Consider the following 19,721-nt stretch of genomic DNA (forward strand, 5'->3'; position numbering starts at 1 on the left):
TGGTAGCAGCAAGAAAAAAAAAAAAAAAAAGGAAAAGGCAGAATCTACATGATCTGGAGGTAGGGGATTAAGGAAAGCTGTGGAAGATGGCAACTTAAGTGTGTTCTAACTTCCCCTAACATAAGCCTCTCTGGAGCTGAGGCCTGCTGATGCCAGCAGCCATGCTGAGCTACAGAGTGTGAGGATGGCTCCACCTCTGATTCTGCCAGAGAGGGCTGGGGCAGAATATCTCTCCTGTAGGCTTTAAATGACCTGGGAGTCGATGAGAAAAGCCTCGGTGAGGAAAATAAAATATATTGTATATTGGTCTGCAAAGACATGTATGTTGTTAGTAGAATTGTAAACGGATGTAAGGGCTTTTAGTTTTCAGTCTGGCATACAAGAAAATTGAAAGTCATCACTCTCATCCTCACAGCAAGAAAAACTTAAATGAAAACCAGTAATTCTTATTAGATCTATGAGGGAATTGGGGTTATAGGACAAATCATTGTCTTCCAAATTGGAGAGAGGATCATGAAGATACAAAAAAACTCCATGTCACTGGAGCAGAAGCTGAGGACAGACCTCTTTCTGGGAACAAGTCTTGGGGTCCTTTTCCCAGCATATCCCATCCAGCTTTCAACAAGAAGTTACAAGGCATACTAAACGACACAAACCCAGGTCGAAGCAACAGAGCAAGCGTCAGAACCAGTCTCAGGTACAGCAGAGATGTTGGAATGATCAGACTGAGAACTGAGAGCATCTATGCCTGGTATATTAAGCATTCTAATGGGAAATGTGAACAAGAACAAACATAGAGATGGGAATTCTATGAATTCAAAAGAAAGGTTAGCAATAAATAACACCATAACAGGAATGAAGAATACCTCATGGGCTCATCAACAGACTGAACATGGCCAAAAAGAGTCAGTGAGTTTAAAGAAGTGGCCATAGATAGGGTCGGCGGGTGGCATAGTGGTTAAAGTGCTGGTCTCCCATGTGGTTGACTGTGGTTTGAGTCCCAAACCTGTCAGCTTGAAACTCAAGTCAGGTGCATGTGTGTGCATGTCCAAAATCCGGAGAGGAGAATGGGGGAGAAGGGATTGTGGCATGCCATTCCCTCTGTGGGGTGATTTCTTACTTTCTGTCTCTCTGTCTCTTTAGTAAGTGTACATACCCTGTAGCAAAAAATAATCTCTCAAAAAAAATAAATAAAAAGGTATGTCCATAGAAATTTCCAAAGTCGTGCAAAACTATAGATCCAGGAATCTCAGAGAATACCAATCAGAATAAACTAAAAAAACAACATCTAGTTACATTATATTTAAATTGCAGAAAATTAAAGAGAAAGAGAACATCTTGAAAGAAGCTAGAAGCTGAGGAGGGGGGCGGATATTTTACCTATAGAGGATAAAAATTATACCAGACTTCTCTTCAGAATCATGCAAACAAGAGTGGAGTGAATAGTTAGTATAAAAAGAAAAACAACAACAACAACATAGAATTCTCTATATAGAAAGATTATCCTTCAGAAGCAAAGGAGAAATAACATTCAGACAAAAGCAACCGAAAGAGTTTATCACCAGTCGATCTGCCTCTCAAGAAATATTAAAACAAGTTCTTCAGAAAGAAGGAAAATAATACCAGTTGGAAAGCTGACTCTAGGTAAAGAAAGGCAGGAGGGAATAAATGAAGGTAACATTACCAAGAGGGAGGACAGTGACATTGGATGGGCAGGTATGTGTGGCAGACTTTCCCTGTATGTAGGAGTGCATGAAAGTTTCTTGAAATAGAAGAGGTAAATTGCAGGTAAATTCTAATGATCTGAAAGTATGAAACTGTCTTCCACAAAATGTAGTCACTGGGCTAGGCTAGGAGGTTGATAAAGTAGACAAGGCATTAAAGCATTTTAATAGGTCTCACCTTTGGGGTATAGGAATGGAAATAATCAGGATAAAAGCTGTCTTGGAAGCTGGCCGGTGGTGGGCATGGTGATTGGGGCACTGGACTCCCACGTGGCTGACTGCTGTCCAAGTCCCAGACCTGGTTACTTGTTTTCTCATATTCTATTTCTCTCTCTCTCTCTCTGGGTAATTAAAAAATAATAACAAATAAAATAAAAGTAATTCTTTAAAAAAAGCTATCTTGAAGAATAAGTGATATGTTTCCTATTTTACTGTAACAATGAAAAAATAGATACATTAATAAGTGCCAGGACAAGGAATTAATGGGATAGAAAAAGACATCAGAATTCTTGTATTAACAGGTTGATGGGGACTGAGCAGCCACTTGATTAGACAGGAGGAAGTAAAAGACCTGATGAGGGTGGCTGGGGTTGAAGTGGGGAGCAGTCTCTTTGCCTGCCATAGTTCTTTTTTTTTTTTTTTGGAGAGGTTTTTTCGCTATAGGGTGCGTGTGCTCGCCAGACAGACAGAGAGAGACAGAGAGACAGAAAGCGAGAAATCACCCCCCAGGGGGGATGGTCAAGCCGCAATCCCTTCTCCTCCATTCTCCTCTCAGGATCTTGGGCACACACGCACATGCGCCCGGTGTGAGTTTAAGCCACCGGGTCTGGGACACGAACCGCGGTTGACTACGTGGGAGTCCAGCGACATAGCCATTACGCTAACTGCTGGTTCCCTGCCAGCCATAGTTCTGTCAATCATGATTCTAAGATAGTTGAATAATGCTACTGTTCTGTTTTTGTACACTCTCCAGAGGCTAACATCCATAGCCTTCTGGGGCCACTAGGTGGTGTAGTGATTGAGGCACTGGACTCCCACATGGCTGACTGCAGTTCAAGTCCCCGAGCCAGTGGCTTGAAACTCATGCTGACTATGTGCGTGTTCATGCCCAAAATGCTGAGAGGAGAATGGAGAAGAAGGGCCTGCGTGGACATCCCCTGATTTCTTGCTTTCTCTCTTTCCATCTTTCTCAGTGTCTTGGCCGAGCGCACATGCCCCGTAGCAAAAATCTCCCTTAAAGAAAAGAAATCATAACCTTTTAATAAACATGTGGGATTTAATTCTAAAGTTCCTAATACAACAGTAGTTACCATAGTTTCTTCCTCTTATAATGCATGTAAGTAGGTCTATAGGGTAGCAAATCTTCATGAGGATAGGAATCACGTCTCTTCTCCCTCATCACTGTATCTCCAGTGACCCGTAAGTATTTAATATTAATTTTACTGTGCCAGAGGTGTGCACACAAGTGAGAGAAAGGGAGAATGAGAAAGCGCCTCTCCATTGCGAAGCCATTTCCATCCTTTTCCTTCCATTCCTCCTTTCCACCAAGACCCTGGCCACACATGTTCTTGTGCCTGGCATGTTTTCCAAGACACCAGGGTTAGGATTTGAACTGTGGACCACCACGTGGGATCCAGCTTCCTCCACATAACACTTAACACTGCACTGTAGGACTAGCCCACGAATATTTCTTAAGTAAAAGAATAATCACTTCTCAATTTGTGTTCAGAAGATCAGCTATAAGCGAAAAAAGAGCTCTTTGCAACACAGCATTTGTGAAAAGTCTGGGAGGCTATACATTTCACTGAAAGTCATGGGGAAAAAAAGCAAAGGAGAGTGTAAGAATAAACTGCATGACAGTACAAGCTAGTGAAGGCTGACTCAAAAACTTGAAAAGAAACTAAATTTGCATAACATAAAACTGTGAAGGGGACTTCCTTTCTAGACCAGAATTGCCAGATTTAGCCAATAAAAATGTAGGATACCTAGTTAAGTTTGAATTTCAGAAGAACAACGAATAATTTTTTGTACGAGTATGTCTCAAATATTGCAAGGAACATACATATACTAAAATAATATTTGTGGTTTATCTGACATTCAAATGTAATGGGGTGTCTTGTATTTTACTCTAAGTAGCAGCAGTATTTCCTGAACAGCTAAGGAAGATTATTCAGGAAGGGTTACTTTTTTGAACTGTCACATAAATAATATTATTCAATATAATGTTTATTAATTTAAAAAATATTTTAGAAAGATATTTTTGATAAAGGGTGTGTGTGCTTGTCAGAGAGACAGAGAGAGAGAAAAAGCAAGAAACCACCCCCTCCCACAAGGGAGATGGTCATGCCACAACCCTTTTTCCATTCTCCTCCTGGGAATCTGGGCATGCGTGCACATGTGTCTAGCGTCAGTTTCAAGCCTCTGGGTCTGGGACTTGAACCACAGTTGGCTATGTGGGAGTCCAGTGCCTTAACCACTATACCACCTGCTGGCCCCCATTTATTAATTTTTTAGTAGCAAACACCATTAGAAATTTTAATTCTTTGCCCTTTTAATTACATGTCATTCTTCCCCTAATTCTGTATTTTCTGAGAGATCTTGATCCTGCTGCCCATGGTTATTTTCTGGAATGTAACCTCCAAGAGTGTCAAGTAAGTGCTATAATCATAACAGTAAAGACAAGCAATGGTAGTTGGCGCTTTCACTTCTCTGTCCACCTAACGCTCACCACAGTGTAGCAAGTGGCATTCTCTCCATTTCATAAATGAGGTCAGAAGTTATTGTGTGCTCACGCTAGTCGCTGTGCTAGAATGCTGCTACTGAGGAGAAGCAACCTGAGAGAGAGGGTTGAAAAGGGAAGGTCTTGGAACCAGCAGATGTCCCTGGACTCTCATGCTGTTGACCAATTTGAACCCTGGACAAGGCAGTTTAAAACTCATGCTGGGGGACCAGCTGATGGCTTAATGGCTATGTCGCTGCTCCCATGTAGTTGACCACGGTTCGAGTTCTAGACCCAGTGGCTTAAACTCACGCCGGGTGTCTGTGCGTGACACGCCCAAGATCCTAAGAAGAGAATGGAGCAGAAGGGATTGAGGTGTGGCCATTCCCCCTGAGGGGTGATTTCTCACTTTCTGTCTCTCTGTCTCTCTCTGTCTTTCTGGCGAGTGCATGGGTCCTATAGCAGAAACCTCTCCAAAACAAAAACAAAAACAAAAACAAAAAACAAAAAAACTCATGCTGGGTGTGTGTGCATGCATGCCCAAAATGCCACGAGGAGAATGGAGGAGAAGGGATTGCGGAGTAGTCATTCCCCCTGGGGCTATGATTTATTGCTTTCTGTCTCTCCAGCAAGCACATGTGCCCTATCTCAAAAATCTCTCTTAAAAAAAAGACAGGGAAGATCTTTAAGCTAGTGGGTGGAGTGATGGTTAAGTCTGCTGGATCCCACATGGTTGACTGTGTAGTTCAAATCCTGGACCTGGTGGTTAGAAAACCACCCTGGGCATGTGTGCCTATGTGCCGAAAATCCCAAGGGGAGAATAGAGGGGAAGGGATAACCATACTGCCATCCCTTCTGGGGTGTGGTTCTCACCTTCTCTCTTTCTGGTGAGCGCACATGCCCTGTAGAAAAACTGGGGGGGGGGAAATGAGGGGAGGAGTGGCTATCTGTGGACTATCTATAGCCCAAGGTGCAGGCTCCAAGGAGGCTGAGTCTGAGTATGAGGAGTACGTGAAGGCAGGTGGGTCTCCAGTCTTACCACAGGAAGACTCAGGCACGTGTACGTCAACAGCAGCTCTTTTCCACAGAACAATGGAATGTTGATAACGCATGTTAAAAAATGTTAAATTGGAATGTTTGCCTAAGGTTATAAAGATACTAAATATCAAAGCAAATTGAGAAACAGACACTTGTGATGTCATTTTAAAAAATGTTTATAAGCCAGTGGTATTGTGGTTAAGGTGACTGGGTCCCATGTGGGCTACTGCATGGTTCAAGTCCCAGATCTGTCAGCTTGAAAGACACACACAGGTGTGTGTGTGTGTGTGCACGCGCGCATTCCCCAAATCCTGAGAGAAGAATGTAGGAAAAGGGATTGCAGCTTGGGCATTCACCCTAGGGGATGCTTTCTCACTTTTTCTCATTCTCTCTCTGTGTCTCTCCCCAGTAAGTGCATGCATGCGCCCTATAGAAAATTTAAAATAAAAAAAAAAAAAGAAAAAGAGAAGAGAAAGGAAAACAAAATAGAGGATAGCCAGCTCAATGAGGGATCTAATCATTAAATGCTGAAAGTAGAGTATTCGTAGGGCTTTGAAGAAGTATATTTATGGGACCAGCAGTTAACATAATGGCTATGTCACTGGACTCCCATGTAGTCGACCGTGGTTCAAGTCCTGGACCTTGTGGCTTAAAACTCATGCCAGGTGCACGTGTGTGTGTGCCCAAGATCCCGAGAGGAGAATGGAGTAGAAGGGATTGTGGCATGTCCATCCCCCCTGGAAGGTGATTTCTTTTTTTCTTTCTTATTTTCTTTCTTTCTTTCTTTTTTAAGAATTATCTTATTTAACTTTATTTATTTATTCATTTATTTAAATTTGACCAGAAAGGGACAGAGAGAGAGAGAGAGAAAGTGAGAAAGCAAATTGCCAAGACTGGACCTTGAACCAGGATCGGTCATGTGGGAGTCCAACATCCTTAACCACCACACCACCTGCCGGCCCCGTTCTCGCTTTCTGTCTCTCTGTCTCTCTCTGTCTGGTGAACACACGCACCCTATAGCAAAAACCTCTCAAAAAAAAAAAAGAAGTATATTTACGACAAATAAATATAAGTTATAGTTTTACATGGAAACACTGCTAGATGTTGCCCCTTGAATGATTTTTCCTTTCCTATAACAGGAAATAAGACATTCTTAATCTGACAAAATCAAAGCAGGAATACTTGGGTTGCAAATGATCAAAGAAAATCATTTCGAAATTTTCTGCTTTTCCCTGCTTTCAGAAACTTGACCTTCATCTTTCTACAAAGAATTGTGGCATTTTAAGGGGTTTTCTGACAGTTATTGTATGCTTGCCTTTCCATAGCTGTTTTTTGCCTTGTCTACTCTGTCTGTGGCCCAGGAGGCTGACCTCTGTAAGCTGCACCACCCAGTCTCACTTTCTACATGTGAGGTCAAGGGGAACGGAAGAGAGAGGATGATGTTTATCCTCCCAGCTCCCCACTGCTGTCTCTGCCAGGTCACAGGTTGGCCGTGTCTCCTCTTGGACAGCCCCTTCTAATGGATTTCTTAACGGCAACTCCTGCTTCCTCCTTGAGAGCAGGGTTTAAGGCATCCTAATGGTACTATCCCTGTGCTGTGTCACCATCCTCAGTTGAAATGGCCCCTTCACTGAACTCTCTTCAGTTACCGGTAAGAGTGTACCATCTAGTTAATGCTAGCAACCTGGCCCATATGGGTAGTACTCAATAATTAAGTATACAGTTGACTTTAAAAACACACACACAAAACAAAACAAAGTGCCTGGGCACTCATCAGAGAGAGATGGAGAGAAAGGGAGAGAGAAGGAGAGGGAGAAAGCCCCTGCCAGTGAGGCATGGTCACATTTTAATCCCTTCTCCTCCATTTTTCCATCCTGTTAGGATTTAAGCATGTGCCCACCACATTTTTCAAGCTTTCAGAGCCAGGATTCAAACTGTGATCGACCATGTAGGGTCTAGCATCTTTAACTACTAGGCCATAGGACTGATGTTGGAATGTTACTTTTTAAATAAAATAACCAAAGAGTTCATGTAACTCTTGGATCCCTTACCTAAGAATCCCTCACCCAGCTCATTCACAAAACAGAGAGGTTAGAACTTGATTTCCTTGGTGAAAGCTACTCTGGGATTTCTTCTCCCTGTCTTTCACTAGAGTATCAGCCCCGAGGCTCAAGGGGAGGACCTTTTAGAATTTACAGTCTGATCTCACTCTCCGATCAAAGCAATGGAGAGGAAAAGAAAATGGGGCCAGCGAGCTGCTCTGGGGCAGGAAAGGAGAGTTAGGTGGGCTCCAATCTGAGATGCATGAGTGCTTCCTGTGGAGCAGAGTGGACTGCACCAGGGGAGGACTGGCCTGAACCATGGTAGGTTCTGGAGAACGATGGGGTGCCCACAGGGAGTCGGCATGCAGCAGGCCACTGGGGAAGGGGCTGAGTGGAGGCGCTGGGCGGAAGAACAAAATGCCTGGCCACCACAGGTGTCTCTGCTGGTTCTCATAGGAGCCCCCAAAAGGACCCATGAGGGAGTCAGTTCCAGAAAGCTCCACAGTGCTTACAACCTGATTGATCAAGGAAGACCATTCTGTTTCCCTTTCCCCTCTTCCCTCTCCTGCTCCACCTGAGAGGAGAATTTGGTGGGAGCTACTGGGAGTGAGTGGAGAGAAGACGAGCTGACCTTAGGTGTGCCTATGGCATACCTAGTGGGAGGAAGTGAGAAAAACACCTCTTGGTATTGCATGAAGAATGAAGGCGTCCCGGGGACCAGCAGTTAGCGTAATGGCTATGTCGCTGGACTCCCACGTAGTCGATCGCGGTTCACGTCCCGGACCCGGTAGCTTAAAACCCACGCCCGGCGCATGTGCGTGCGTGCCCAAGATCCTGAGAGGAGAACGAAGGAGAAGGGATTGCAGCGTGGTCATCCCCTCTGGAGGGTGATTTCTCGCTTTCTCTATCTCTGTCTGTCTGGCGAGCACATGCGCCCTATAGTAAAAACCTCTAAAAAAAAAAAAGAACGAAGGCATCCTGATTTCTAATTTGGGTCACATACGAAGACCAGGAATTCCAGTTATGTAGGAATGACCAGCAAAGTCATGGGCCTCCTGGCTTTTAAATCCATTTCACGGGAAGGGAAGGACTCCAAATAAATGAAATTTACAAAAGGGTGGTGGGACCCAGCCTCAGTGGCACAAGTGGGAGGATGGTACTGTGTGATGGCTGAGGCCACAGGAGAGGCCTGGGTTTGGTTCCTGGCCCAGTCGACGGAGGCTGGGTGCAGTGGCTTGGGCCATGGTCCTAGCTAACTGGGAGGCTGTGGCAGGAGGATTGCAATGGTACCCTGTCAAAAATACCTTTTTCTTTGCTGCTCTCCGGTTCCCTCTTCCTCTCTCATTAAAATAAATACATAGGTAAAAATAAAAGAATGCTGGAAAAATTTTAAAATTTTAACTTCAGTCCTGGTTTAATTTATAATTTAATACTAAATTATACACACATATATATTTATTTCTGTAAATTATATAATTATATACATATAAATTATACATATATAAAATTCAGTGATATATATTCGTGTGTGTGTATATATATATATTACACATATATAAAATTTAGTGATATATATTCGTGTGTGTGTGTATATATATATTACACATATATAAAATTTAGTGATATATATTCATGTGTGTGTATATATATATAATATATAATATATATATGTATTATATATATAATAGAAATATGTAGATGTGAGCACCATATGAACTCATCATTTGGCTGAAAAAATAAAAATGCTTGAAACCTTTGAAGTTTATTGTGTCCTCCCCAAATGCCATCTTTCATTCTGCCCCAAGTTAATAAACTGATATGTGGTGTGTTTTCATTGCCTTCCTTTTAAAATCATTATTACAGGTGTGATTTGAACTTTATTAAACGGTATCAGATTAAACGTATGTGTTGTGTGCTGTGGCTTGTTTTGTTCCCTCGCTCTTAGGCTGCTAAGATGTTTCCATGTTGAAACGTAGAGCTATAATTTTTTTCTACCTACTGCTTTGTAGTGTCACGTCATGTGACATGTCTAAAAGGGCCTTTACAGGAGGGATTACTTGGGGTATATTCCTGGGAGTGGGATTGGTGGGTTTATGGTATCACTTTTTAATTTCTACCAAGTCATTTTCAAAAGCAATTGAATCAAATTTCAACCCTTTCATCCAACATCAAGAGTTCCCTTTGCTCCACATCCCAAACAGCGCTTAGTATGTCAGACTTATAAATTATTTTCCAATCCAGTGGTTTTAACGTGGTGTCTCACTGTGGTTCTAACTTCCATTTCTGTGATTGCTAATGAGCTTAGTTTTCTTTGTTATAAATGAATCTGTTTCTACAAGTTAATCAAATTCGGAATTAAAGAAGTCAGATGGAAAGGCAGGACAGAATGGTTGCTCTATTTGTCTCTAATTTATATTCCACTGAATGAATGACAAACTCTTTTTTTTTTTTTTCTTTTTTTGGAGAGGTTTTTGCTATAGGGCGTGTGCGCTTGCCAGACAGACAGAGACAGAGAGACAGAAAGCGAGAAATCACCCCCCAGGGAGGATGGTCACGCCGCAATCCCTTCTCCTCCATTCTCCTCTTGGGATCTTGGGCACGCATGCACACGCGCCTGGCGTGAGTTTAAGCCACCAGGTCCGGGACGCGAACCTCAGTCGACTACGTGGGAGTCCAGCGACATAGCCATTATACTAACTGCTGGACCCGATGAATGACAAACTCTTATGAAACAGAGTCACTCTGATTTGGGGGTTAGCCAAAAGTCCACGGCTGGTTCCAGGACATACATAGCCCTGTGACGTGGCAATGCCGCCTTTACTGCTAGAGTGAACCCCGATGAACCCTCTGTAATGACGGATATGCCCGAGTCTCTACCTGGTTGTCTTTCCTGCAGCTAGGTTAGGAGACCGGAAGTGAAAAGATGGCTTGATGGTTGCTTCTCTAGTGCTCTATGTGTTAGCAATCAGGACTTTATAAAGACCTTGGTGCTGTTATTTTTTAAAGAAGTTATGAAGAATCTCCCTAGAAGTAGATGCCATGGCTTCGTTTTCCCTCCTGACACTAGTTTGGTTTCCTAGGAGGAAGTTCTCTCTAACACCTCCTACTATTAGTTGAGCATTTTATTGATTTTTTAAAAAAATATTTTATTATTCTCTAGTAGTCATCAGCATCCTATGGGCAGCACAATTTTATTCTTTTTTTAGCTTCATTCTAACTTTTTCCTGCAAGGAGATATATCGCAATTGAAAGGTCTTTCAGATAATACCATGTCCTAGTGTATGACTTGAGATGTAAAGACCTGACATGCCTTAGACACACGTTTAAACACGCTGAATGATTGTGTTCTGTGTGCATAGTGCTTTATAACACAGTCGGGTCCATCTTTCAGAAGTCACGTTTACTTCCTTTATTAATTATCCTGTCCATGCTCTCTGTGTTGGGTTGAAAAATAGCCCATAGGTTTTTGAGAATATTACACCAGTAGAAACCCTGCCAGTGTGAATTGAAAAGAACCAAGAAAGGATAGAATGAAAGAAGGCGGAGGGCCTCCCAACATTCCACAGGCTGGAGGCAGGCTGATAAACTCAGCTGCCAACATGTGCTCCTTTTACAACAAAGGGTGACTCTGAGCATGGGCCACAAGCCGGGAGGCACAGAGGACCGTCTCCAGGCCCCCAAATGCAATGGGATTTGCCTGGCTGCATTTGGAAATAGATTGAGACCAGAAACTCCTTTTCTGCTTTATTTTTGCCTTTTGTGATTAATCATGTCTAAAACTGTCACCCTATGCCTGTCCTCTCTCTCTCTCTCTCCCTCTCTGTCTATCTATATCTATCTATCTATCTATCTATCTATCTATCTATCTATCTATCTATCTATCATCTATCTATCTAATGTATTTTCTTTAGGATACAATTTGTTTTCTAAGGATTTTCCAGGATGTAGGGGTTCTCTTACACTTGATTTAGAAGATGAGATTTGGGACTTGTGAACTGATGAGAATGGGATGAGACTTTGGACTTGAAGGTGTAGACTTGGGTTAAGGCTGTTGGAAACCTTGGGATGTGGTCGAATGTATTTTACATGAAGGATGGGTGTGAAGTTTTGAGAGTTAGAGGGTGTGGACTGTGCTACCTGAATAATGGTCCCCCAAATATGTTCATCATCCTAATCCTCAGAACCTGTGACTATTACCTTACATGACAAAAGAGACTTTGTAGATGTGATGACATTAAGGGTCTTGACATGGACAATTTTCAGGATTATTTAGGCAGGCCTGATGTACTTGCAGTGGTCTTTAGTGAGGGGACATAGGAGAATCAGAGGCAGAAGAGAAGGCCATGTGGAGCCCAGATAGGATGATGTGGCCAGGGGCTGAGGTAAGTCAGCAGCTCTAGAAGGCAAAAATGACAAGGAACAGATTTTCCATGGAGCCTTCAGGAACCACTGGTCCTGTGACATGCTGAGCTTAGTTCTGTCAGACTCATTTGCTCTTCTGGCCTCTACGACTGTAAGACAATGGATCTGTGTTGTTTTAAGCCACTAAATTTGTAAGAACTTGTTCTCGCAACATTGGGAAACTGCAGTGTTGGACCAGGGTACTGAAATGCTCATGTACATTCAAAAACACTAGCTAGAGCAGTTTGTGTAAAAATGAAGGAGGGGGAAGATTTTTTTCCTAGGTGGACTACTTAATTATAACTGTAGAACTCTCTCTTTACAAACAAAATAATGTCCTTAAACAAACTATGAAGGACCCCAGTTATTTAAAGACCTTTATAAAACATTTAAAAATATGACTACACATATTCTCTCACTTAGCAGATACTACCTGGGGTACAATACTTCAGACTTGACCAAATTTTTAAACTAATGCCACTAAAACAAACAACAGAACCCCACTTCTCTCTCTTTCTCTCTTGAAGACCTAAGGCCTTTTAGGAAAGAAACTGACAATGACACATAAAATTATTTTTGTCCAGATGGAAGGAAGATCACATTATTAATAAGTCTATGAAATCCTGATAGGGAAAAATGCCATGGTTAAAATTTGTGAGATGTATCTTTGATGGGCTGGTTATTTAGAACAAGTTTGGGCAGATCTGACCAGGCACAAGTAAAATCCAAGTTTTCAATTTTGGGGAATTGAGAAATCCTCTAGACTGGTCTTTGTTCCTACATTGACTTTCTTCTTTTAATTAATCAAAGGTGTCCCACAAACAACATTCATTGTCGTTGAGGGTATGGATGTGTTTTTGTTTTTATGAAAGAGTGAACACTTGGGAGGTAGGCATTTTTGACAGGGTTTGGTTGTGATTCTCCTGCTCAGCTTCCTCATTAGCTGGGACCACAGGTGCATGCCCTTGTGCCTGGTCTGTTTAGGTTGGCCAGGGAACCAAATACAGGCCTCCAGTGTGACCCCAGTCATTGTGTAGTGGCACCCTCCTGCTGGCACCATCATGGCTGGGCCTGGATGTGGACTTTTTCTTTTTAATTGAAAAAGAATTCTTAAGGGTTTGCATTTAAAAATTCTGTTTAGACATTTTGGTATCTATGTTGTAGAGGTAACTAATTTATGAGCTAGCTTTTGCGCTTTTCTGATTAAATACCAGTCTGCATTTATGATACCTAGGTCAATGAGCGCCCAGTCAGGAAACCAGACATGCAGGTTCTACACATGTTGGAAAGCCTGAGTCAAGGACAGTGGGAGGCTCACAGATGAGCCACAATAGGATGCTGTTTCCATGCTTAGTGACAGAGGGCGCATAGGTAAGGGTGGTGCATTGGACTCCTCCCGCTGCTGTAACAAGTTACCATACGAGCCCAGGCTTAATGTGTTACAGTTCTGGTGGCCAGAGGTCCAAATGGGCTTGCTGGGCTGAAATCCAGGTTGTCAGTGGCATTTCCTTCCTATGTAGGATTTCTTGGGGACAATCTGTTTTCTTTCTTTCTCCAATCTCTAGAGGTTGCCTTGGCTCATGGCTCCTTCTCCATGGGCAAAGCCACCGGTCCTAGGTTAATTCTTTCTTATATCAAATCACTCAAACTGACTCTTCTGCCTTCTCTTCCATATACAAGGACCCTTGTGATTAGTTGAAGAATCCAGAATAATCTCCCTAACTTGAGGTCAACTGATTAATAGCCTTTATTTCCTCTCCAACTTTAATTCTTCCTTCACAGGCACTATATAAGAGAACTTTGAAAAGTCATGGAAAAATGGGATTAAAATTCGTGTTTATTTTGGTGTCAACATTTTTTTTTTTTGTTGTTATAGGGTATGTGCTCTCGCCAGAGAGACAGAGAGAGACAGAGAGAGACAGAAAGTGAGAAATCACCCCCCATAGGGGATGACCATGCCACAATCCCTTTTCCTCCTTTCTCCTCTCAGGATCTTGGGCACGCACACAAACGTACCCGGTGTGAGTTTAAGCCACCGGGTCTGGGACTTGAACCACGGTTGACTATATGGGAGTCCAGCGACATAACCATTATGCTAACTGCTGATTCCTCAACATATTTTTTTTTGAAACCCATACATAGTTTTTGCATAATACCCATTTCCACAAACTTTTTGAAAATTCTATGTAACCTCTTCCACAGTTTTCAGAGACTAGGGCTTCGGGTGGGTATGACTCTGCTTCCCAAGTGTGTCACTAGAACCTGAAGCCGCAGCACTCCAGGGAGCTGGGTCCATAGTGGGAATGATGACCACAGGTCTCAGAGACGCGCATGGACTAGACACATTCCAGTGTGTCGGGAAAGATACCTGAGTTCCTCACCGCAAGATGAAGAGGTCTCCTGGGTTCACAAACATCTGACTCTCTCTTCCTCTTCTTTCTTCATGTGCAATCTCAAAAACCTGGGAATAAGTTCTTCTTCTCTCTGTATCATACTGTGTATAGGACAGCTATATATTAACTCTGTGGTGTGTATGTACCCATGTAATAGAAAAAAACTGACCCTGGGACCAGCAGTTAGCGTAATGGCTATGTCGCTGGACTTCCATGTAGTTGACTGCAGTTCGCGTCCCGGACCCGGTGGCTTAAAACTCATGCCGGGCACTTGTGCATGTGTGCCCAAGGTCCCAAGAGGAGAATAGAGGAGAAGGGATTGCGGCATGGCCATCCCCTCTGGGGGGTGATTTCTTGCTTTCTGTCTCTCTGCCTCTCTCTGTCTTTCTGGCAAGTGCACGTGCCCTATGGCAAAAACTTCTAAAAAAAAAAAAAAAGAAAAAGAAAAAAAACTGACCCTACCGAAATTGAGTCACACAACTATCTGTTGCCTATAATAGTGAGAGTCTGAGCTGTTCGTGGTGGAAATACCATGACTAGCCCCAGTCTCTAAGGGGGATTTTGGTAACAATGGCTAGTGTGACCATTGTAATCTAGCCTCTTAGAGCCACGGCATTCTTCCTGGCCACAGGCCAGAGGAGGTGAGTCAGAGATCTAAAAACTGGCTCATTCCTGTCTTTCCTAAATACTCAGAAAAGATAGCTCATTATAATGTGCTCACTAATAAAAAAAAGAGAGTCATTTTTCTGTCATTCTGCAGAAATTTACAGCGAATGGGATTCAGAGGATTACTGCATGAAGGAAATGTCAATGTTAAATCTATAGATGGTCTCTTTAGTACCGGGTGCCATAAATTAAAAGCAAGCACTGGTGAGAAAGCTTGGTGAAGGAGAGAAGAGTGAGGCCCCGATCTTTCCGGAACACACAGGTCGGCTGCTTTTTCTCGGGCCCCTCCCTCAGCACCAAGTCGCTGGACTCGCACCAGGCGGGGCTCTGCCCACTACCTTAGCAGTGCTGCTTCAGCAGCTCCTGCCATCCCCGCATCAGGTGTCACAGCTACTAGGGTGACTGGGTTAATGGCTGTGCTGTGCTCCCTGGAGAAGCAGGGACAGACAGGCCCGTCTTTGTCTGTGCCAGGAGAGGTCTGATCGAAAACTCCACCCTGGATGCTGTGCTCTGGGGTTTTCTGTCATTTGGCCCTGGCTCATTCTCAGCTCCACCTCCGGCTCCCTTCACAGGAGCCGGTGCTTCAGGCTCACCGTGCACAGCCAGGCGTTTGTGTGAAGGGAGGAAAATCCGTCTCTCTTTTCTTGTCTTCGTTCTGAGCCCTGGAGCCCAAGTTTGGATTGAGTCCTGCAAGTCAGACCTGTGAACAGACCCTCTTCTCTGGAATCTCCCTCTGCTTGGTGGCCTCCGCTCTGAGACTTCAGTGTGTGGCAAGCTGAGAGGGGCATGGAAAGCAAGTTTTCATCTTTCTTTCTTCTCTTGCCGTCTATCCCACCACCGTGGTTCTCGTTCTAGGTTGCAGGACATTGATGCTGGGTGTGCACATGTGTATTATCTTCTTTTTGTTTTTTAGATTTTTTTTCTTTTTAAATCATAGGGTGAGTGTATTCGCAAGAGAGAGAACGATAGAGACAGAGAAAGAGATAGTGGGAAAGTGAGAAGCCATCCCCACCCCCACACCCCCCAGAGGTGATGGCTGCAATCCCTTCTCCACCATTCTCCTTTCGGGATTTTGGGCCTGCAAGCACATGTGCCTGGTATGTTTTTCAGGCTGCAGGTTCCAGGACTCAAACTATGGAGTCGGACATGTGGGATCCAGCACCCTAACCACCACACCACCTGCTGGCCCTGACTTTCCTCTTGTTTAGCGCACACATGCCTGAGAGAGAACTGCCCAGGGAGCCTGCTCAGTCTGCAATCCTGCCTCCTCTCATTCTCTATCCTTTCAGGATCCTGGCCTTTCACTTAATACCTCATGTGCTTTTCAGGCTACTGGGCCAGGACTCGATCCCTGGTCAGCTTCCTCTGCAGGGTGCCTACCTACAGTATTGCCCTGTTAATATTACCTAGCTGGTGACAGTGACAAAGACCAGTGCTAAGTACTTTGTAACACTGCATCAGTTTATCCTCAGAAAAATTCCTCCTTCCTACTAGGATGTTGGGAAAGTCATGATGTCGTTTTTTTTAGTGCAAAAATGAGTCATGACTTTCCCAATGACCCAATATATGAGTAAACTGAAGCTCAAGAGGTGGGGTGTTACCCGCTAAATTGTGTCTCCCTCCACCAAATTCACACGTTGAAGCCCTAGCCCTCAGAACACGTGACTTTAATTGGAGACGGAGTCTTTAAAGACATCAAGGTAAAGCGAGGTCATGTGAGTGGGCCCTAAGCCAACACGAAGGTGTCCTTACAAGAAGAGATCAGGGCAGACGCACAGACCTAGGGAAGACTGAGGGACACATGGCGACAAGATGGAAGAAACCAGCCCCGCCAGCATTTCCTCTCAAACGTCTGGCTCTAGAGCTGTGAGGAAGTAACTTCCTGACCTCTCCACCACTGATACGGGCACTTCCGCACGGCAGCACGAGCAGACCGACACAGAGACTTTCCCAAGGCCACACACCTGAGATACCCGATTACGGAACCCCATAATTGTCCTGTTTCCCAGAATGTATTTAAACATTAATTAATATTTTGAAAGAGCCTATGTCTAGATACTGGGTGTATTTCTGTCTCTTTTCATATTTACCATGTAGTTCCCAATAAATTTTGAAAAAAGTCCTTCCTAGAACTGACTTACTCAATATTTTTTAAAAAATTAAACAAGAAGAAATATGCAAAACAGATTTTGGTTTTTATGGGTAGAAGGCAGGTTTCAGGAAATCAAACAAACAATAAGGTTTGGGAATTTCCCTGTGAGTGGTGCTTTCTGACCCTTGAGTAGGGTCAGGCAGACTCTCAGAGAAGTGGTGTTTATCTCAGTCATTTTTCCAAAGGATCAAGACCCTAGGAGAAGTGCAGGGGTCTGAGTGGTGGATGAGGCTGTGTGTGTGAGTCCTTTACCCAGCCGGAAGCTTGGACAGAAACCCAGCTTGGGAGGAGGGGCTGTGGGCAGACCTGCCTTGGCCGTCCTAGGGGTAAGCTAGGAGACTTACTGGTTGATCCTGATCTGCTAGTTGGCGGTGCTTGTCCTAGAAGACCTCACACAACTGTGTATTTTGAGTTTTCCAAAAGAAAAGCTGAAGCTTCATGACTTTTCTGAAGCTCATGACAATTGCAGACTCACTGTTTCTGTTTCCTGGGCTACAGTGGGATTTCACATCAATAAATTAACACAAAGACCTCCAACATCAGGTCAGAATTTTTGATATTTCAAGCCACACCTGACTCTTTATTTTTAATGCCCTGAGATAGTCTAATATTCAGATACCTTTTTTCCCTAGCTTATAAGGAAGCAATATTAGCCCAGTTTCCTGATTTTAGCTTTGGACACAGTTTTTCTGAGTTTTCATTGGGTAGCTTCAGCTACTTCTTCATCGGTTTCTTTCTAGAAAACTACCCAGAAATGGAAAAAAAAAAAAAAAGGAATAGTAAACACTAGATTTGTTGCATTCGTGTAGATTTCATCAGAGGGAAAAAAGAATTCAATGTCTGGGCAAGGCAGGGAAATGTGATAGAAGTGATGAGTCTGACTGAGCTGTGACCTTGAGTATAATCAATAGGCTGCTTCCTCTTTCGTCAGGCAGAACTGAATTCCACGTATTTTTTTTCCCCCAGCAAAGGCACTTACCTAATGATATTAAAATTTTAATTGATTATGCTCCAGGTTCTGAAAATTGAAGCAGCCCAACTTAAACTCACTCAACCCAGTCGTCCTCCAGCCGCCCTGGAATGTGGCTGCCACAGCTGTAAATAAATGCTGCCACCTACAGGATAGAGTGGGAATGTGCACAGCCACTGCTGTCCATCCTCAGGCCTGTCTTCTCTTCCCTCTCAAACTCATGTTGCTATTATGTTTTTTCTATCTTTTCCCAAAAATGATTCAAAAGATCAGACTCTGTATTTTTTTTTGGAAAAGTTTTTGCTATAGGTTGTGTGCACTTGCCAGAAAGACAGAGAGAGACAGAGAGACAGAAAAAGAGAGATCACCCTGCAAGGGGGATGGCCACGCCGCAATCCCTTCTCCTCCATTCTCCTTTTGGGATCTTGGGCACGCATGCACACGCGCCTGGCGTGAGTTTAAGCCACTGGGCGCAGGACTTGAACCACGGTCAACTACATGGGAGTCCAGGGCATAGCCATTATGCCAACTGCTGGTCCCCAGAACCTGTATTTTATGAACTCTCTTGATTTTATTTTATTAGACAAAAAAAAAAAATCCATATTCTATAGGAAAGTTTTGTGTTTTCTTTTTCTCTATGAAGAATCTCCCGATTCTTTAAGATCTACATATAAGATCTAGGACAGAAATTTTGAAAGAGGAGTTTGTTAGACACAATATCTGAGCTAATAATGCAAACACTTTATACTTTTCTTTATTTCTCTCCCTCTTTTACCAGAATGTGAGTCAACGATGTTTCTCATTGTAAAATGTCACTTAACACAACCTCTGCTTGAGTTTAGGAAGTGGACAGTGGCAAGCCCACTCCTTCTTAGATCAGCACTAGTAGGGTGTGTGCCTCCTATCGAGTTAAATGTGCTCACACGCAGGGGTTGGGTCAGGGTCCACGTTTTGAAATGACGCAGAGACAGCAGACTCTTTCCGGCAGCGCCTCCCGTCTTTGAGCCAGTCATTCCGGCTCCCAGGGTGTTTCCTTTAGGCTACGGAGCTCCCGTTCCCTTGCCTTGCCTTGTAGAAGTGACTTCCACTCCCTCAGCCACCTGACCACCTACTGCTCTGGATGTGACAGTCACCACTGGTCCTCTCCTCCAGCACGGCATTATTGCTCTTCAGAGTGCATAGCTGACCTGCGTGGACCCGACAGGATTCCGTGAACCCTGCATTCTGCACTTTGGACCAGCAAAAAAGGGTGTTTTACATAGTTAAAGTGCTCCAAGCCTACTATTAAAAATACCGGGTAGGAGGAGGCCAGCTGGTGGTGTGGTGACTAAGAAGGCTAGATTCCATATGGCTAGCTGAGTGGTTCGAGTCCCAGATCTGGCAGCTTGAAAAACATGCTGGGCACATGTGCATATGTGCCCCAAATCCCTAAAGGATGGATAAACAGGGAAGAAAGGATGGTGATGTGACCATCCCCCATAGGCGGTAATTTCTCTCTCTCTCTCCCACAGAGTGTATGCACCCTTCTAGCAAAAGTTTAAAAAAAACTTTTTTGGCCTTAAGGCAATGTTCTACGAAGATTCTGGTTTGGATCTAGAGATCTACCTGAACACACC

The sequence above is a fragment of the Tupaia chinensis genome, unplaced genomic scaffold (genome assembly GCF_000334495.1).
Source record: "Tupaia chinensis unplaced genomic scaffold, TupChi_1.0 Scaffold000421_1, whole genome shotgun sequence".
NCBI lineage: Eukaryota > Metazoa > Chordata > Mammalia > Scandentia > Tupaiidae > Tupaia > Tupaia belangeri.